This window comes from Punica granatum, chromosome 2, assembly GCF_007655135.1.
Source record: "Punica granatum isolate Tunisia-2019 chromosome 2, ASM765513v2, whole genome shotgun sequence".
Classification (NCBI taxonomy): Eukaryota; Viridiplantae; Streptophyta; class Magnoliopsida; order Myrtales; family Lythraceae; genus Punica; species Punica granatum.
This window is the reverse complement of record NC_045128.1, coordinates 8,063,758-8,081,167: the sequence shown is the minus strand read 5'-3', so window position 1 is coordinate 8,081,167 and position 17,410 is coordinate 8,063,758. Positions and strand designations below refer to the sequence as shown.

At 38.8% G+C, this 17,410-nt stretch overlaps 1 pseudogene; it reads right to left on the bottom strand.

Moving 5' to 3' along the window:
• Window positions 1–12,218: 12,218 nt before the first annotated feature.
• On the bottom strand, window positions 12,219–15,846 carry LOC116195447 (annotated as a pseudogene).
• Window positions 15,847–17,410: the final 1,564 nt, after the last annotated feature.

Genomic DNA, 17,410 nt, shown 5'->3' with positions numbered 1-17,410 from the left:
TACGGACTTAGGCCTATATCCACTTAAAAATTTAAGCTGATAAATGGTGATATCAAAGTTTTATATTAACCCTTAGATTTTTCTATCCTTTTTTGATGTTGGATTTATCCTATTTTATTACTGAACAGAGCTTCCATAGTATTTACTACTTGGATAGATACAGGTTTCATATGACTTTGTAGTAGCGTGAATCAGCTCTACTATCAGTGAGTCTATACTGGATATGACTAGAATCATGAGCCGAATGGCTGCTCCCTGTTCTTCCGGGGAGAACTCCTCGCCCTGGAAACCTTCAAAGTTGCTTGTAGATGCTTCTTCATACGATTTCTCGGTCATGAATTTATTCTTTTCTTGGTCAAAACACAAAAATGTTACAATCTGTACCCACTAGTCGATATTCATTCTTTATCCACGTATAAAACGTCACATGACATTGTTTCTTTTACAAGTATGACATCATAGGGTCTTAAATATCTGAAACCAGATCTTATGATGTCTTGTTGTATAAGAAGCCATAGAAGGAAACAAGCAAAGCATTCGAAGCGGCCAAAGGTTCCAGGAAATAAATACTGGATCCAAGAGGACTTTAGAAAATCAAAAGAGGGTATAACATAATGATATACGCATTCATCTATACTAAGAAATGACGAAACTAGCCCCCTCCCTCCCAAGATTGCCCATCACCGAGCTCGATCATCGCCCTTCTCTTTTTCCTTCCCTCTCTCGTAAGAACCTCCTCTTCACCTCCGCCCAAAAAGATCCCTCCAAAAATAACACAGATGAAAAATGATCAATAGATAGAAGCCCTGGAATAGATAAAGTCCCAAGGGTGGTAACTGGGTGTGGAAGGATCCACCATTAAAAGTCAATCACCCATTCAATTAACTTTCTTTGATTTACTTTCATTAGTGCACTGAATTATCCATGGGTTCATGGGCCATTTTCTAATAATTGCCACCATAGAGTTTTGCATAATCTATACCGAACATTTTAAATATTAAAAACTTGAAATTCGGGGTGTTACAATTAGGCACACTAATTAGGAGGATTTAGTGCATTTTTTGCCCTAAGATATTGGGACGTGATAAAAGAAGTAAATTGTTTACTCACTACTCGAAAGATATCGCGGCAACATAGCTATTTGAAAGAATTTTGGCTTTTATCAAGTAGGCACATGAAAGACAATTCAACCAAATAAACAAAAATACTCGAAAGATCTTTACAAACAAATAGGTACCAGAAATATTTTTGCCAAATAAATGGGTACTTAAAATGGATCAATCATCAAATTGGTTGTAATATTGCATAATGTCAAAATATCTTCTACAATCATCAAATGGCCCATGGCCGGGGTTGGGTGGTGGTCTCGAGATGAGGTTGCCGATGAGTATTGTGTTCACCGATGACCTCATTTAGACAGGTTGTGGCCGCTGATCTAGAGGGGTGGCGGCTCTTGGCCAAATTCATACGGGTGGTGAACTACACAACCCTTACAAGGACTGGAGGTGAGTGTGAGTTTTTCTATTTTTTAATTATATATATATATATAGATGATAATATGTTAATGTGGACTCCATAAACAGAACGGAACATTTGGCTATCTCGCAAAAATTTTAAATTATAGCTGAAAATTGAAATTATGTCAAATTATTTTATTTTTATATATAGTAAGTCTAAGTAAGTCTGACCATCTAGCACAATATTTATTTATTTATGGAAAAATTCAAACAACTAGAAAGAAAAGGAAAGAAAAAAAACCAACAAATAAAAGGAAAAGAGAGGCCTTATATCATTTCCAAAAGGGATATCTGTCGCCAGTAGCACAACATATTCTGTTTGTGAATCTTTCTAGCGTAACTTTGAGTCGCGATAATATACATTTGTACATTAAGTTCAAATATTTAGTACTTTAATTCAAGTATTTAATATTTTTAGTACATGTGACTAGTACAACTATTACTTTCCATTGACATATTTAGTATTTTAATTTAAATGTCTAGGATTTGAATGGAACTCATCACAAATAATAAAAATATTGAATAGTTAAATTAAAATACTAAATACTTGAATTGATGTAGTAAATATGCCACCATGAATCAAGGTCATGTTAGAATTTTTCTTTGTCCTTTTGTCCTTTCTTTCCCACTTGATTCGAAGGTGACTGTACCCTCGGTACTCTAGTCAACGAAACTTGGAAATTGTGGGAAAATAATTTCTTTATCTATCAATATTTATTTATTCATTTATTTTTTTCTCAAATATTTATTTGTGGAGAAATTTTAACATGACTTCCAAAAAAAGACATTGAAACATTACGAATATATATATATATATATTAGCAAGCCTAACCGAAAAAATTATGCCGATTTTCTCGAATAACTGACGACAAGAGTTTCCCACCCTCACGGTCGAATTATCCTCATAGAGATTGTCCAAAATCCGTAAAGCTACAGCAGCCTCTACAAGGTTTTTCAGGCTTGGTCTATTCTATTCGTGCTCTTTCCCTCCCTCTGAAACATTTATGAAAGAATATGAACCGAAATTCTGGCCCGATAGATATTGCTTTGTGTAACTCTCATGCTTTACATTCGAGCCATCATGGATCTGGCCACTATAAAATGTCTGATTTGGAAAGGAACTCATCGAACTGTGCATTCTGTACTGCAAATTGAGTGGATGCTTCAATTTTCCAAAGGAACTCAATCTCTCGAACAAGCTTCGACCAAAAGGGGTTCCATTTGAAACCGGTGAAAGCCGGTAGACGATACATATTATACTGTTGAAAAGTAATCCAATCTTCCATAATGTTAGCCAGCATAAGTTAGCAAGCAACTGTCAGATTGAACTCATGTAGATACGTTTTTCCATAGAAGTATGAAAACTTCACCGTCTAACCTGAGAGAAAATCAAAGGAAACTGGAATTTATTTAAACATACTTTTTACCAGGAAAACGAAATGCCAAAAATACTGGAATTTAAAGAGTTACACAAATCATTCTTGACAACAGATGGGATGGTAACTCACGCTCATCTCCAATAAGTATTGCATGTTTAAGTTCAAGAAGTTGGAGTGGAATCACACCGATTCGCATTATTTCAACGGAGCAGCTTCACCGATCGCTAACAGCTGAGGTAGCTCCATATTCACAGGCTGCATCTTAAACGTATAGGAAGCAGTGCATTAGATCAATGTAGTCGATTGAAAGCAGAATTCCTTTATGTTGCGTTTACTTGCAAAATAAAGAAGATTCAGCCCATCGAGAGAATCTCGAACTGATTCTGAGGCTGCAAGGCATTAACATCTCTTATAGTATAAAGTAAACATGATGCTTGCTAGAGCTTGGGACGAGAATTTGTCCTCGGATTGGCATGAAAATACCTCCTTCAATCTTTGAGAGAATAAATCCAAAATATTCCCCACAATAAAGCGCTGAATGATACGAGGTGGCCAAGAAGCTCGATCTTTGATAGGACGAAAAGTATGGTTTGGAACATAATTAACTCGCACATATATGAGTGCACAAGGTAAAGAGGCATCTCTCAAGGGACTTGAGAGTAGACAAAAATCCCTTCCTCGTGAACTTGAGAAATGATTTTTTTCTTCTTTCCAGGCGGATTTTCCAGAGAGACGGTACTGAGAAACATGATCATCAAGAGAGGTTATTGCAGAAGAAGATATGCTATGCTTCAGCCCTGTTGACACGATGTAAAGATGATCCATATGACAACCCACATATGGAAGGTAAAACAAATGTAAGGAGGTGACACAGTTATACATAGCAGAATCCTTCAATAATTCTCCTCCCTCTTGCATTACCTTCATCGGGGTTTCACTGGAGATCCTCCAACGAGACAGAAGTCATCTGAGTACTACTTACCAGCAAACCATCAAAAAGCAACCAGAGGTCGTATTCCTGCTTTAATGACTACGATGCAGTAGATGATACTTAATTATCCCCGTTGTATGCCATGCCAGGATCAGCTCCCCACCCTGTATACCAAGCGGCTTTATCCAATAGTAGGAAGGAAAGAGATCATAACGTAACCACCACGCGATCCATTCAAGGCTCACATTGAACCTTTTCGTCCGCACCTGATCCCTCAAGACTGAAATCCGAATAGTTCTGGATATTTCAGAAACATGGGTAAAGCATAACTGGCCTTCCATCTCGAGCACAAACATGTTCTGGTGATCCATCCTGTCCCGAAATGAACCTCGGGGATGAGCCATGAGCACCAATTTTTCTGTAACCAGATTGAACTCAATAATGCAGGACGCACAGGGTGCCTCCCAGCGAGCCACCCAATAAAGGAAATCACCCATGTTCAGAGCAGGCAAATGGTCTCTCGGAATATGCCAGGGGTAACCAATGCTCCTTGATGACGCTCCACAATGATTGCAGATGAAATAAACGAAGCCACAGCCGGCTACCTTATCAATACAGAGGATCCCATACTTCCTCGTCAACGAATTATAAAAAAGCCCACACAACAACACGCTTGTCACCTTCAGGGTCTTATGTTCGTGCGTAACAGGGTTGCAAATGGAGTAGACGTCTAAGATGATCTGTGTATTGACAAACTAACTAACCATTACAAGAAGCCAACCATTACAAGAAGCACGCAGCCATGAATTACCACCATCCGGAGCTGATATCTGTGTCCACCTAAGCATCGTTTTCCACTTAGTCTTCTCAGGCATTCTGTAAAGACAAAGCATGCTGCGATCAAGCTTCCCTGATTTTCCCCGTGGATGGAACATGATTCCCGAGGCAGCTGATCCTTTTCTCCAGTGCATTTCCATAAGGTGGAGCGTAGCTATTACTGAATGTTATCTCTTGCACACTGCTCGGCACCGGAGAACCTGATCGGTGGAGAGTCTGCACAGGATGTCGACAACGACATCAGCGGGTAGAGCCTTGAAGAGATCCCTCCCATTGTCCGTGGGAGACCCGCCTAACCGACTGCAGCAAAGGAGGCCAAGCCATTCGAAGCATGAAAATATAGCCACTGTTGCCCGAAACTGAAACCCGGCCAGAGACAAAACAACATAAAGATTACAAATACAAGCATGAGAAGACAGACACAAAGTGGGGCGGGAGAGCAAGCAATTGAGATATGAGGAGCTCCTTAGAACTTGCACGAACAACAATAATCCAATCGAACGATGTATGATATGAATAAATAGAAGATCAGTTTTTCCCTCTCTAGTCTCAACTAACAATAGAATTTTGACCTCTCTTAGAACGATAAGTACGATAAAATCCTTCAATGAACCGGTCGGTGCGGATTAGGTTGCAGTGGAATGAGAGAGGAAAGACACGGAGACAAGCAAGTCTACAAGATGGAATGAGAGATGAGTTTCCTTGGCCAGCAAGTCTACAAGATGGACCGTATGGGCCAGAAATTTATGCATATGGGCTTCCAAATCAACGTGGGCTTCTAAATTTTACCTCTTTCCTCCATCTATTTATAATATAATATGAGAATTGGGTAAAATGCAATGTTCCCGCTCGAGGTCTAGGGAAATTGCACTTAGCCCCATCGGTGTTAAAAAATATATATATATGCAATTAACCCCAACTGGCTAATAATCTTTTAAATGGAAAATTGGATGATAGGGCTGAATTGAAAAATTTTGTAACGAGTAGGACGGGATTGAACTTAAAAAAAGGTACATAAGATTGAGGACAAAAGTGGCTTTCCCCAAAATTGAAAGCATGTGGATGGCGTTAGGGAAGAAGCCACCATCTCTTACAATGGAAGCAACCTTATATCTCTGCGTTGGGCCTTCTGCTCCTAATTACTTTCTCTCAAGACCGTTCGTTGTTATAATCTCAGTCCTCATTATATGTTTAATTACACTTTGAAAATTTATTATAATATATCATTTTTATGGTTATAGTTGGTCACACTATATGTTTTGATGTGGACTTCATTAATTACATGAGTGATATAAAGTATCGTAGTGTATTATACGGACCAATTACCAGTTCGCGAGTTAGGATCAATCTGATTAACCCCTTCTCCAATTTGTTAAAAAAAATTTAGGTTGCGTTTGGTTTCATAGTAGGATTTTAAAATCAGATTTTGATTTTGATTTTGAGTGAAATAAATGGGGCCCACCATTTGACTTTGTATGAGTTATGTTGTTTTGTTTGTGGAAAAAAGTGGTATAAATGGAGCTCACTCTTTGACTTTGTATGAGTTATTTTATTTTGTAGTGGGTAGAATTAAGTTAGAATTGTGATTTTAAAATAGAATCTTGAAATCAAACAGGCCCTTAAATTTTTATCCATTTTGTCAAATCAAATGCCATCTTTGTCTCTCAAAAACATCATATGCTATACATGGCTCTTTTTGGCCTCAAAGGTGGACTAGAGAAGGCAAATTGCTTATTTTTTGGGATAACGTGCAAATTTTTAAAGGTTGAATGGCAAATGTTCCTCGCCCTAAAGGTCTGGGGCAAAATGTTTTTTTACTCTATTTTTTTATGGATAATATATGTAACAAATAAACTCTCTTTTTTGATATAAAAAAATCTTAAATAACAGATTGAGAGGTTGCAGGTAAAGATGTTACATTGGTTCATTTTTTCAAAAGTATTTTCGGGTTTTTTCATGATTTAAGAACTGGCTAATAACTATTTGAGGTGATTAAAGAATGGCAACTAATGGTTCGAGCTTTCACAGTCCGAATATGGTTCGAGGCTAGGCTTATGGCAGGAGTAAATATAAGGAACCTGTTAGGGATACTACGGTACCTTCGTGGCACGTCCTCCTATGGTATTCATCTTCACATGTCCACAGACTTCAAAATCACTGCATATACAAATGCCGACTAGGCTAGGTGCCGGATAGTTGTCGATGAACAACAGGTTATGCGGTATTTGTGGGCTCGAACCTGATCTCTTGGAGGTCCAGAAAACAGGCCACCGTATCTCGTAGCTCGACAGAGGCTGGATATCGAGCACTCGCATATGCGGTGGCTGAAACACTCTGGCTCCGCCAGCTTCTACAACTCATTGGCTGCCACTCTCCGAGTCCGATCATAGCATGATGTGACAATATCAACGCTACTTACCTCACCATCCAGCATGATCGCAGTAAGCACATTACGGTTGACTATCATTTCATCCGAGAACAACTGGCACGTGGAGAACTTCTTGTCCGATATGTCCCCACATCATCACAACTTGCAAATTAAGGGGGTATAAGGGAGATATATGTGATATCTTCACATTATGGAGACGACAATGTAATTTCTGTATAGATGTCTCTCTCTCTCTATATATATATATATACACACACAGCACAACCCCCATTGTTTGGTACAGCAATATACAAACACGGAACCGAGCTCACGATATATAATTGTATATTTATGAATCTGAGCCAAGATCATTAGGATATATCGGTTGATGTCATAACATATTGTTGTTTGAGTCATGTTGACTTTGACATTTTAGACAGGTTCCACGGTAAATTGAGTGATCGCATCAATAGAACAGGGGGCAATTTGTTTTGTGATGGCTCCTGTATAAAGCAACTCGAGGCTCAATGCTAGGGTCGAAGGAATAAAATGTAATGGACTGAGCTCATGCTCTATGTTTCTCGAGTCTGAGCCGAGGTATTGTACACTAGGAATTATCGGTCGATGTCATAGAAAATTGCTATTTAAGTAGCCTGCTGATCTTCAATTGACATAGTAAGAAAAGAAACTATAGAAGCAGGATTAAAGTGCATAACTGACAAAAGTATATGTGTCATTTTGTTTCTTCCTGCTAAATCTTAACGGAGACATCTAAAATGGCTTGAAACTGTTGCGGCTAAATAAAGACAAAATATATCTTGAGGGGCCAAATTGAAAACTTTCCATCAATATAAAGACTTCCACTCCAAGGGAGAAAGCCCATAAACACAGGTCCCGTTTGGTATGCGGGAATAGACTGGAATGAAAATGAATGAATTCTATATAGGGAAATGTAATGGCGTTGAATGAAAAAAATGTGATTTTTTTTAATGACTATTACAAAATGAAAGAATATAATTATGATATTAAACTTATTTACCAAGATATCATGTTATATACATTTTTAGATATATAAATTAAAAGAACATATATGATAGTTCACAATATATAGCATGAAAGGAGGAAATGACCATTTCCTTTCTTTCTTAAGGTAATGCTTATTCCATCAAAATGAAATAAATAGATGATAATGAGGGAATGTCCTTTCCAACTTGTATAAGAGACAATAATAAGAAAATAAAGTGGAATGAAGAACTGAACATTTCATTTCATTCCATTTCGTTCCCGCGTACCAAACGGGACTTAACAGAAACCCCCTACTAGCAAACAGCTTCTCGTGATCTGAGAGAGAGAGAGAGAGAGATGGAGGAAACAAAGGAGAGGCATCTTCATGAAATGTATGATCGGCATTATGAAGCATTCAGAAAAACCCATCAGGTTCATCTCTCAATTTCCTTTTCGCACATGAAATGTATGATCGGCATTATGAAATGTATGATCGGCATTACAGTCATCTGTTTCTTTTCCTTTAATTGGGTGAGTTACATTACACGTAGGAGTTGCTCAACGCCCCATATGATGATTCTCGAGTCATGCTGGACCGAGTAGTTCTGAACAGAATTGGTTTCTTGATCGGCCAGCAAGCTCTTCTCGCTAAACTTCTTGATCAGTTTCTATCTTTGCTGAAGCTTTCATAAGAAAAATGAAAGCTTCAGCAAGTACACACCAGGAAAAATACATCCAAAGGATATTTGATCTGCTCCAAGGGTTTTTTTGGAACGTCCACCGAGCACTTTTCATTGCGGGACCCATCCTTACTCTTGTCCTCCGCGAGTCGATTAAGGAACTTAAGGAATTGACCTTTAAATTTACTCAAATGCACCGTCAGTTATGGAACTTACGGTGGGTGATTGTGAAACACATCTTGCATCGCAGCACATTGTGTTTGTTTTTTGAAGGAACGAGTTCCAATATATTTTCTTGAATAAGCGTCTCCAAATGATCAGAACAGAGTCCCTGCTTTGGGTATGAAATTGCTCGGTGCATATCAAAACTTCACCAACAATCCAAGGACGAATATCGCAGTGATTGGGATAGCAATCCTATAGGTAGCGGACGAGGCGGAGGGTGCTATTGGTGAGATGGGAAGGAATGCAGGATCCTTGATCGGCAAATCTAATGAAGAAGCTTGTACAAGCAATTCTGATGCTTCCCAGAAGCGGTATTCCCCCGAAGAAGAGAGAGCGATGGCATTGATGATTCATGTTGTGTCTATTACAGTTCTAGGGATCAAGGAACTGAACAATTTCACGGCATGGAACAACGCCTATTTTCCCAAGTTGATTCTGTCATTCAAAGATATACTGATGTGGTCTATTGACATGAGGGATCACATCAACCATATGAAGGACTATTTATGTCCGCTCAGAGAGCTTCACATTCTGGAGGCTCTTCATGGCTTTAAGAACTGTGTCAATTACATGAAGCACAAGCTAGGACCATTTAGCTATTCCTTAGCCGATATTTTTCAGAAACTTGTGAGTCTGAGGACTCAACGTGGGAGCTAGAAGCCGTCTTGACAAAATTGTCCTCTCAAGTTCGAGTTGCTGATTTAGCAGACAAATTGTTGGGTATAAGTTTGAGCCGTTAAGCAGCTTGGTGGGCTGAAAAAGAAAATGGCACTATTTACTGATATGTAGATAAATTACGGTTCATTCGGTTAATCAAAGCCCATGAGAGCCCCCGAGCCTATTGGTAAAGCCCAACTGATTTCCACATGCATCATCATCATCATTCTTTGTCTATATAATGAAAATTCCCAAGGTAAACTAAAAAAAGACACACTCTCACTCCAATATACTCTCTTAAACTCCCTCTAACATGGGGGTCGGAGGGGGCTCTCGGGCACTACCCGGAACCCTTCTTTTGCAGGTCACGAGGACCCAAGGATCCTTCGTGATGCTGAAAGGATTTCGAGCTGGACTTTTTTCCCGCATCATTTACTATACTTTCTTCTCTTTTGCATTGAATTATACTCGAAAACTGAGTTGTCTATTGCTTTCTAGCCTTCCACTACTTTTGCCGTCCACGAGAATATAGAGCCTTGAGCGCGAGAAAATAGCATTAAGTAGGTGTATACTTCGGTAATGGCAAATAATATACGATTCATCCAATGTATGCCTGATCATGAAACCGCATATGATGCATCCAACTTAACCACAGCAATGACATATATATGATCACTGAATTCGTTCAGCAAGTCGTGATTTTTCCATGATTTTCTCAAAACTGCATAACGCTTGTGCGCCAACTTAGATTCACGCCATTTCCTGGCATTTGGATCTTTCTTTCTGGTTTTTCTATCACAATACTGAAAATGGCAACTTAGCAAATGGACCATAAAATTTAGATAGACCTGAAAAAGGAGCAAGAAGCGACACCCGTCAAGATCTTGCCTGAGAACGTTTCCTTAACCAATAACTAGCCACTTCAGAAACTTTCATCTTAAGTTGGTTTCTTTTATGAGGATCACATTCTAAGGTCCTGATAAAGAAAACCAATCTTACACTTGATTTCCTGTAAGATTGGTAGTACTTGAAGAAGCCAAAGATTTCAGCAAATAATGCCGAGTGTAATGTTTCATCCAAAAGAGTGATCAAATATACCCAGTGACTGATAGTAAAAGGGGACCTAAGGAACTGTTAAAAGTGGAGAAAGTAAAAATTTGAAACAGTTTGAAACTTTTATGGGTAAATAAGGAGAAAAGGTGACTTAAGGGGCCAAATTGAAAATTCGCATCAGTATAAAGACTTTCCCTCCAATGGAAAGTCCAGAAGCAGTGAAGAAACGTCTTCATGAAATGTACGAAGAGCATTGGGAAATTTTCAAAAATGGCCACCAGGTTTATCTATAGGAGCCCTTGAATACTTGTATTAACCATAAGATTGAAAAGCACTCATCCATTTCTTCTTTTAACTGGGATGAGTTACATGTAGGGGTTGATTGATATCCCACCGGGTAATCCTCGACAAGTTCTCGTCACAGTTGGTTTCAAGATCAGCATGCAAGCTCTTCGCAGTAAAATTCTTGATCCCTAACAATCATGCGAAAACTCATCATTTACTGAGGCTTTCGGGAGGAAAAAGTTTGCTGAGAGGAGGGGGAATTTCAATCTCCTCCTCCATTTCTTTTAACATCTGATTTCATGATGTTCCTGTTTTTCTTTACGAATTCCCAACTAGTGGTTTTAGTTAAAAATTCAGTACTTCTATGATTGGCACAAACTGACATCAGCTTTTATTTAGTTGTACTGCTGAACTATTTTAGTGGAGAAGTATGGGCTGGCATCGTGCTGGATATTATGCAAACGACTTTCAATCTTCTTCGAGTGTTCATTAGGAGTGTTCATCGAGCCTTGTTCAATGCGGGACCTACCCTTTCCCGAATTCTCCGCCAGACAATGAACGAATTTTACGATTGCACCTTAGATTTACTGAAATGCACCATCAGTTACAAACATTATGGTGAGTGATTGTGCACATATCTTGCATTGAAGCATATCATCATCATCATTTTTAGTGTGAAAGAACGAGTTCAGACGTAATTTCTTGGATAAGGGTCTCCGAGTGATCGCAACAGAGTCCCTGATTTGGCTAGAAAAGTGGCCAATGTGTTTGACTCCCTCGTCAAATGTCCGAAAACAAATTTGGCTGCTATCGGGAATGCCCTTGCATTGGTTGCAAATGAGATGGAGATAGTCCTCCGTGAGATGGAAAATAAAGCTGGATCCTCGACTGGCCAATGTGATGAAGAACCTTCTAGGAGCAATTCTGAGGGAACCCCAGAAGAAGAGAGAACCCTCGCAGAAGAGATAATTTGTGTTGTGCATGGAGTAGTCCAGCTGATCAAGGAACTAACCGAACTCGTCAAGACATGGGATGACGCCGATGATCTCCCCAAGTTAATTGGAAATATGGAAGACCTGAATATGTTAACAGAAGTAAAACTAGGCGCGAGAACTGAATTGAGAAGGTAGACTCAGCAAAAGTCTGAGCTACACTTCACTGGCTTCCAGATATCAGGCCAGTGCCAAGCCCGGGCATGATCCATCCAACTTAATTCATTGCAGTGACATATTATGTGACCGATTGATTCATGCAGAAAATTGATCTATATGTCATGTTTTCTGAAAATGCATAGCAAAAAAACGAAGAAAGTTGTTGAAGCGGCCAAAAGATTTCAGCAAAAAATTCTTGACAGGTTCTCCGAACTAACATTTCGAAGAAGATTTTGTATACATCTAATTATTGTCCACAGCACATAGAAGCATCACATATCTGACTAGCTAGACCTCTTGTGAACCTTGAAGCTTCATTTTGTGGACTTTGTTTGGTCTACTCTGCTTCATTCTGGTTCCAAATGAGCTTCTTTAGGAAAGCTTTGTTCTGCTCATCAATACTGCATTCAAAAAATGAATATCCGTTGAGACTAATCAACTGAGCAGGATGTGGTCTAACAACTGTCAAAGTTCTGGCTAAGTTAAAAAGTCGACCCACATTCCTTTTTTCAAATCTTGAAGTTTCTTATTCAACATATTCTTCTCCTCTCTGTTCGAGCAGAAGATAGTGCCTAGAGTCTTGAATTAACCTTGGCTTGACCTGTTAAGAGGAAAAAGTGACTCCGTGCACTACACATGATTGTAAAATTACTGTGTTTCAGGTGTTACAAATAGACTTCTTCCTTCTCGTTCTTCATCGAATTTGTGTAGAGCTTTGTTAGTGTCTTATTGTCTGCAAAGTGTTTAATAAATCAAACGGTTCCCATGGATCTCATATCACTGCAGGACAGTAATGATTTTCTTAATATAATAGAACGACAACTATTGAGAGCACAAGCAAAAACAACGATATATTTGGTCGCAGGCCTCCCACTTTATCTCAGTAACTCGGTTTAACATCGTCAAGAATCAATCTTTTAAGCTGCTGTTTAGTTTACACAAGAGAAAGAACGCTTTAGACAGAGTAATTAGTGAAGTCACGTAGTTACTTCTGTATTCCAAAGTTACTTTACGTAGTGAAGTCCATTTCCATTTTTATTAATGCTCTCTGGTCCAATGTTCATGGTTATAAATTTTCCAAGGTAGCTTTAACTTAGCATGAACGTTTTATACAACGATTTTTTTTTAATGTATTGTGCTATTTAAATTGGTAGTAGAGCCCCAGAGAGAACTTACCGAGTGTGGCTAGGAAGACCGTAGCACTCGATCAATATGACTGCCAGATTCCAGCATGAAGTCAGGGCTCAGGACTCTGGAATATTTTTCTGAACCTCCCGATGTGGTGTAATCCTTCATTTGTAAGAGAGCAAAACAGTCCCGTGATCTAGAGGATGCTGGCTCAAATCACCAGCAAGGTGACCATGGAGAAATCCTAACCCCAGACTTATATGATTGCTTTAACGAGGACCACATTATAGTGGCCCAAAATATGAAAAAATTGATCTTGCCTAATGTATCCTGTTACTTAGCTTTGGAAATGGACCCAATGATCAACGAAAATAATGTGGAAAAGAGAAGAATTTGCACACAAGATATACGTGGTAAACCCTCAAATGTGGTGGAAACGTTTAAGGAAAACATCAACGGGCAAAAGAGGCCCGGCGGTGACTTTTTATTGAGCAAGTTATTAAGCAAGAAATGTGGAGTGGAATCCAATATGAGTGCGTCCCTGACAGGAACTTTGAAGCTTCTGAGAATTTCATTCTCTCTTCTCAACTTCATGATCTTCTGCTTCAGTGCCTCAACCTGCTGGCTCGAAACCGAGGTTTTTTGCTCTTGAGCCAGCTTTGTTCTGCTCATCAACACTGCATCAAAAAATAAAAACCTATGGACATTATCAAGCACAGAGAATGTGTTCTAATAGCTATCAAACTATGTTAAAGATAGACTCACATTCTTTTTCCAAAGCTTGAAGTTTCTTACTCAACCCATTCTTCTCTTCCTGTTCGAGCAGAGGACAGTCTCTCAAGTCCTGAATCTCAGCCCGATCTGTTAAAAGGAAAGGGACTAAGTTCATACACTACACATGATTGCCAGATTACTATATTTGTCTTCAGGTGATGAGAATATAGTTCTTCCTTCTTGGAACTCACATTTTGAACTGAAATCAAAGTGCCCCTGCTCCAACCTGCTTGCCAGAGAGCGGATATGACTCTTGTGTGCTGCTAAATCTTGGCAGAGATGATTTATGGTCACTTCATCTGATTGTTTTTGGTGTTCAAATCATCTAATGTCAACAGGCATTTGTCCTTCAGCTAAAGAAAGCATTAATGCATTTCAAGAATGCTCGACATCAATGTAAGAAATTGACCTAATCTGAGCCTCCAATTCTCCAAATTTGGCTGCATAGTCTTGCTTTAACCCTTCGAGAGTTCTTTTATGCTCCTGCATATGGAACACAAGCATCTGGCACATAATTTTCTCAAAAGGAGATACTATTGTCCAGAACTTCTCAATTTAACAAGTTTGCCAAGTATTTGCTGCTCAAAGTTCATGGAATTCACGGCAGGGACATTACATAAATATACTACGGTCAGAAAGGATAGGTTACAACCCTACATTTTCAATATCCTGATGTTCAGCAGCTACTCTGTTCAGCTCTTCTTCCAATCTTTGGCATTTTAAGTGGTGTTCAAGCTGTAAATTGTATGAAGCAATCAGTGAAGACAAAGCTAAAAAAACCGGGCCATCTCTCATGAAGAAAAAAATCTAACCCAACTTGGGAAGAAAGAAGTATCTGAAGCTAATTACAAATCCAGACACCTGATCCGCCAAATTGTTCATAGAATTGGTGTACAGCTTTGTTAGTCTCTCATTATCTGCAAGGTTCAATAAACCAAAAAAATTCCCGTGAATTTCATCTCAAGGCAGGACACTAACAGGACTGTTAATACAATAGGAACAAAACAATGGGCCCAAGAAAAAGCAAAGTGCTTGAAATTTCTGGATCCAGGACTTCGCCGGTTAAGCCAAGATTTTATCCAATATAATCAACAAACACATTTTCAAGCTGGCATCAAGGTAAAGACGTTTAGACAGAGAAATTCGTGAAGTCAAGCAAGTATTTCCTTTAATTAAAAATTCATCTTCATATGGATGCCGGGCATTGTTCAAATGCCATAAAGCATAAACATAACAACGTGCAGTCTCATAAATTGTGTCCCTTTTCACTTCTGTTAATTCTTTCTGTTTCCAGTCTTCATGAGGTTGCCAATTTTCCAGTACAAAAATCAATTGACGAATTGGATTGAAACAACCAAAACTATATGCAACCAAGCACAATCGACGGAAACAGATAAGGAAAAACCAAGACGCTTAATTAGGAGAGATTCAGCAAGGACGCAGACCTTGCTTAACACTATCGCAAGCAATTTCGAGAGCCTCCCGCCTTTTTGTTTCGGCCTGACAGTTCGATTTGAGCAGTTGGATCTCCTCCATCCCGCTCTTGAAGTCCTGAAATTCAATTTAAGCGATCGATTACCGTCTAAGGCCACCATTTTCCACACATTCCCTGCACATTGCGTTATTGAGCGTTCGTCCAACAAAAGTGATTTCAGTGGTTGTTTCCCGAGAAAGCGGATGCAGACGAACCGAACTGCAGCTCAAGCACATCGAATTGGGCTCCGCTTGGAGCAGACAATGGAAGATGGGAATGATCTTTACGTACTCGGTAAATCTGATCGAAGCTCGAGAGCAGCAATTCCATTTCTCTGTCACTCGTTGCCGCCATTTTTCTACAGCTTCGGAGCTTCTTCTCTCTTCTCCTCTTCTGATGGTTTTCATCTTGAATGGCATCTAAATCTTTCCCTTAGTATTAACAAAATGCCATATTTGGTCCTATAATTTTATAATTTATGCACTTTACTCCTTTCCACAAATTCGTGAACCCTTCCATACTGGTATTACGCGAAACAACGTTTCGATTATAGTTTTCTTCTAAAAATATTATAAATAAAGTATCTAACTTATAACATAAATACCGTATCTAAAGTCTAAATATTATTTTTTTTATGTCTTTTTTGTTTGAATCAGTTTGAAAAGTTCAGTATTTGAAAGTAGATACTTTAAAAGTTGATTCAAATGGCCCAGGCTTTAGCATAGAATTGTCTTGATGTGAAAGTTAATAACTAGACATACAAAATAATATGACACTCTCAAAGGAGGTGCATCGATCGACTGTAAAATAATATTGATCTAGTGGATTTCACGGTAGTTAATATGGCTCTACCGGTATAGAAACTCAAACTACCCATATAAAAAGGCTATAGCAAGAGAGAGAAACTAAAAGCGCCCCATCGGAAAGAGGACCGAAATGCACATAGAACTCAACTTGTTGGGGCGTTAACAATCTTTGAATGGACTAAGCTGGTCTATTGAGAAAAGTAGAGGGACGTTACCGCAAATTACTACGAAATCGCCCCGTTTTAATTGCACCAGAGGCCCAATAAAGGCCCAAAAACGTGGGCTCCTAGGCCCATAATTCTCCTCCTCCTGCTCTTCCGCCTTCTTCGCCAGCGGGAAGCATATGCTACCCGATGGGAAAGTGAAAACACTGGGACCCACACATTGACTAGTGTAAAAAGGGCATTTGGGAAAATGTGGTCAGAAGTATAAACGGAATGAGAGTCGATCTTTACGGACTTGATCACATATCTATGCAAAATAAATTGCAACCGAAATTTGTTGAAAATATTAATTTTACATAGAAAAAATAATCTATTTACTTGGGAAAAAAGAAAAAAAGCAGCATTGGCTCATCATATCGGCCCTCATTAATGTTTTTACCCGTGCCGACTCCAAGGGAAAGCGCGTCCAACATTCTTAGCTTCGGCCAAGATGATATATCCCAGAGAACAATTTGGTCAAAGCGCGACCCCATAGAACTGGTCAAAGGGAATATAATGGAAATTCATAGACAATTGGACTCATTAGATGACTAAATAAACAATTAAAGAATTGCATGGATTAATAGACGAACAACCAAAGCATTTAAATCTCATTTCTTTTCTTTTGTATTCAGTACTTTTTTTTAATTTGATTTTTAAATTTGTATTAAATTCATACAATTAATTTATCTATCTATTTCTCTAAATGTCTTATATACGATCGATTTATTAAATAAAATGTAATCAGCAAATAATCGATTGTGAATACGTTGGTCTTACGCATGTCATCATGTAGTGGTCTGTATAAAGACATGAAAAAGGACAACGAATAAAATTTTTTTTAAAAGAAAGCCATCAGGAAGCATGTGCTACCCGATGGAAAAGTGAAAACACTGGGGCCCACACATTGACTAGTGTAAAAAGAGAATTTGGGGCA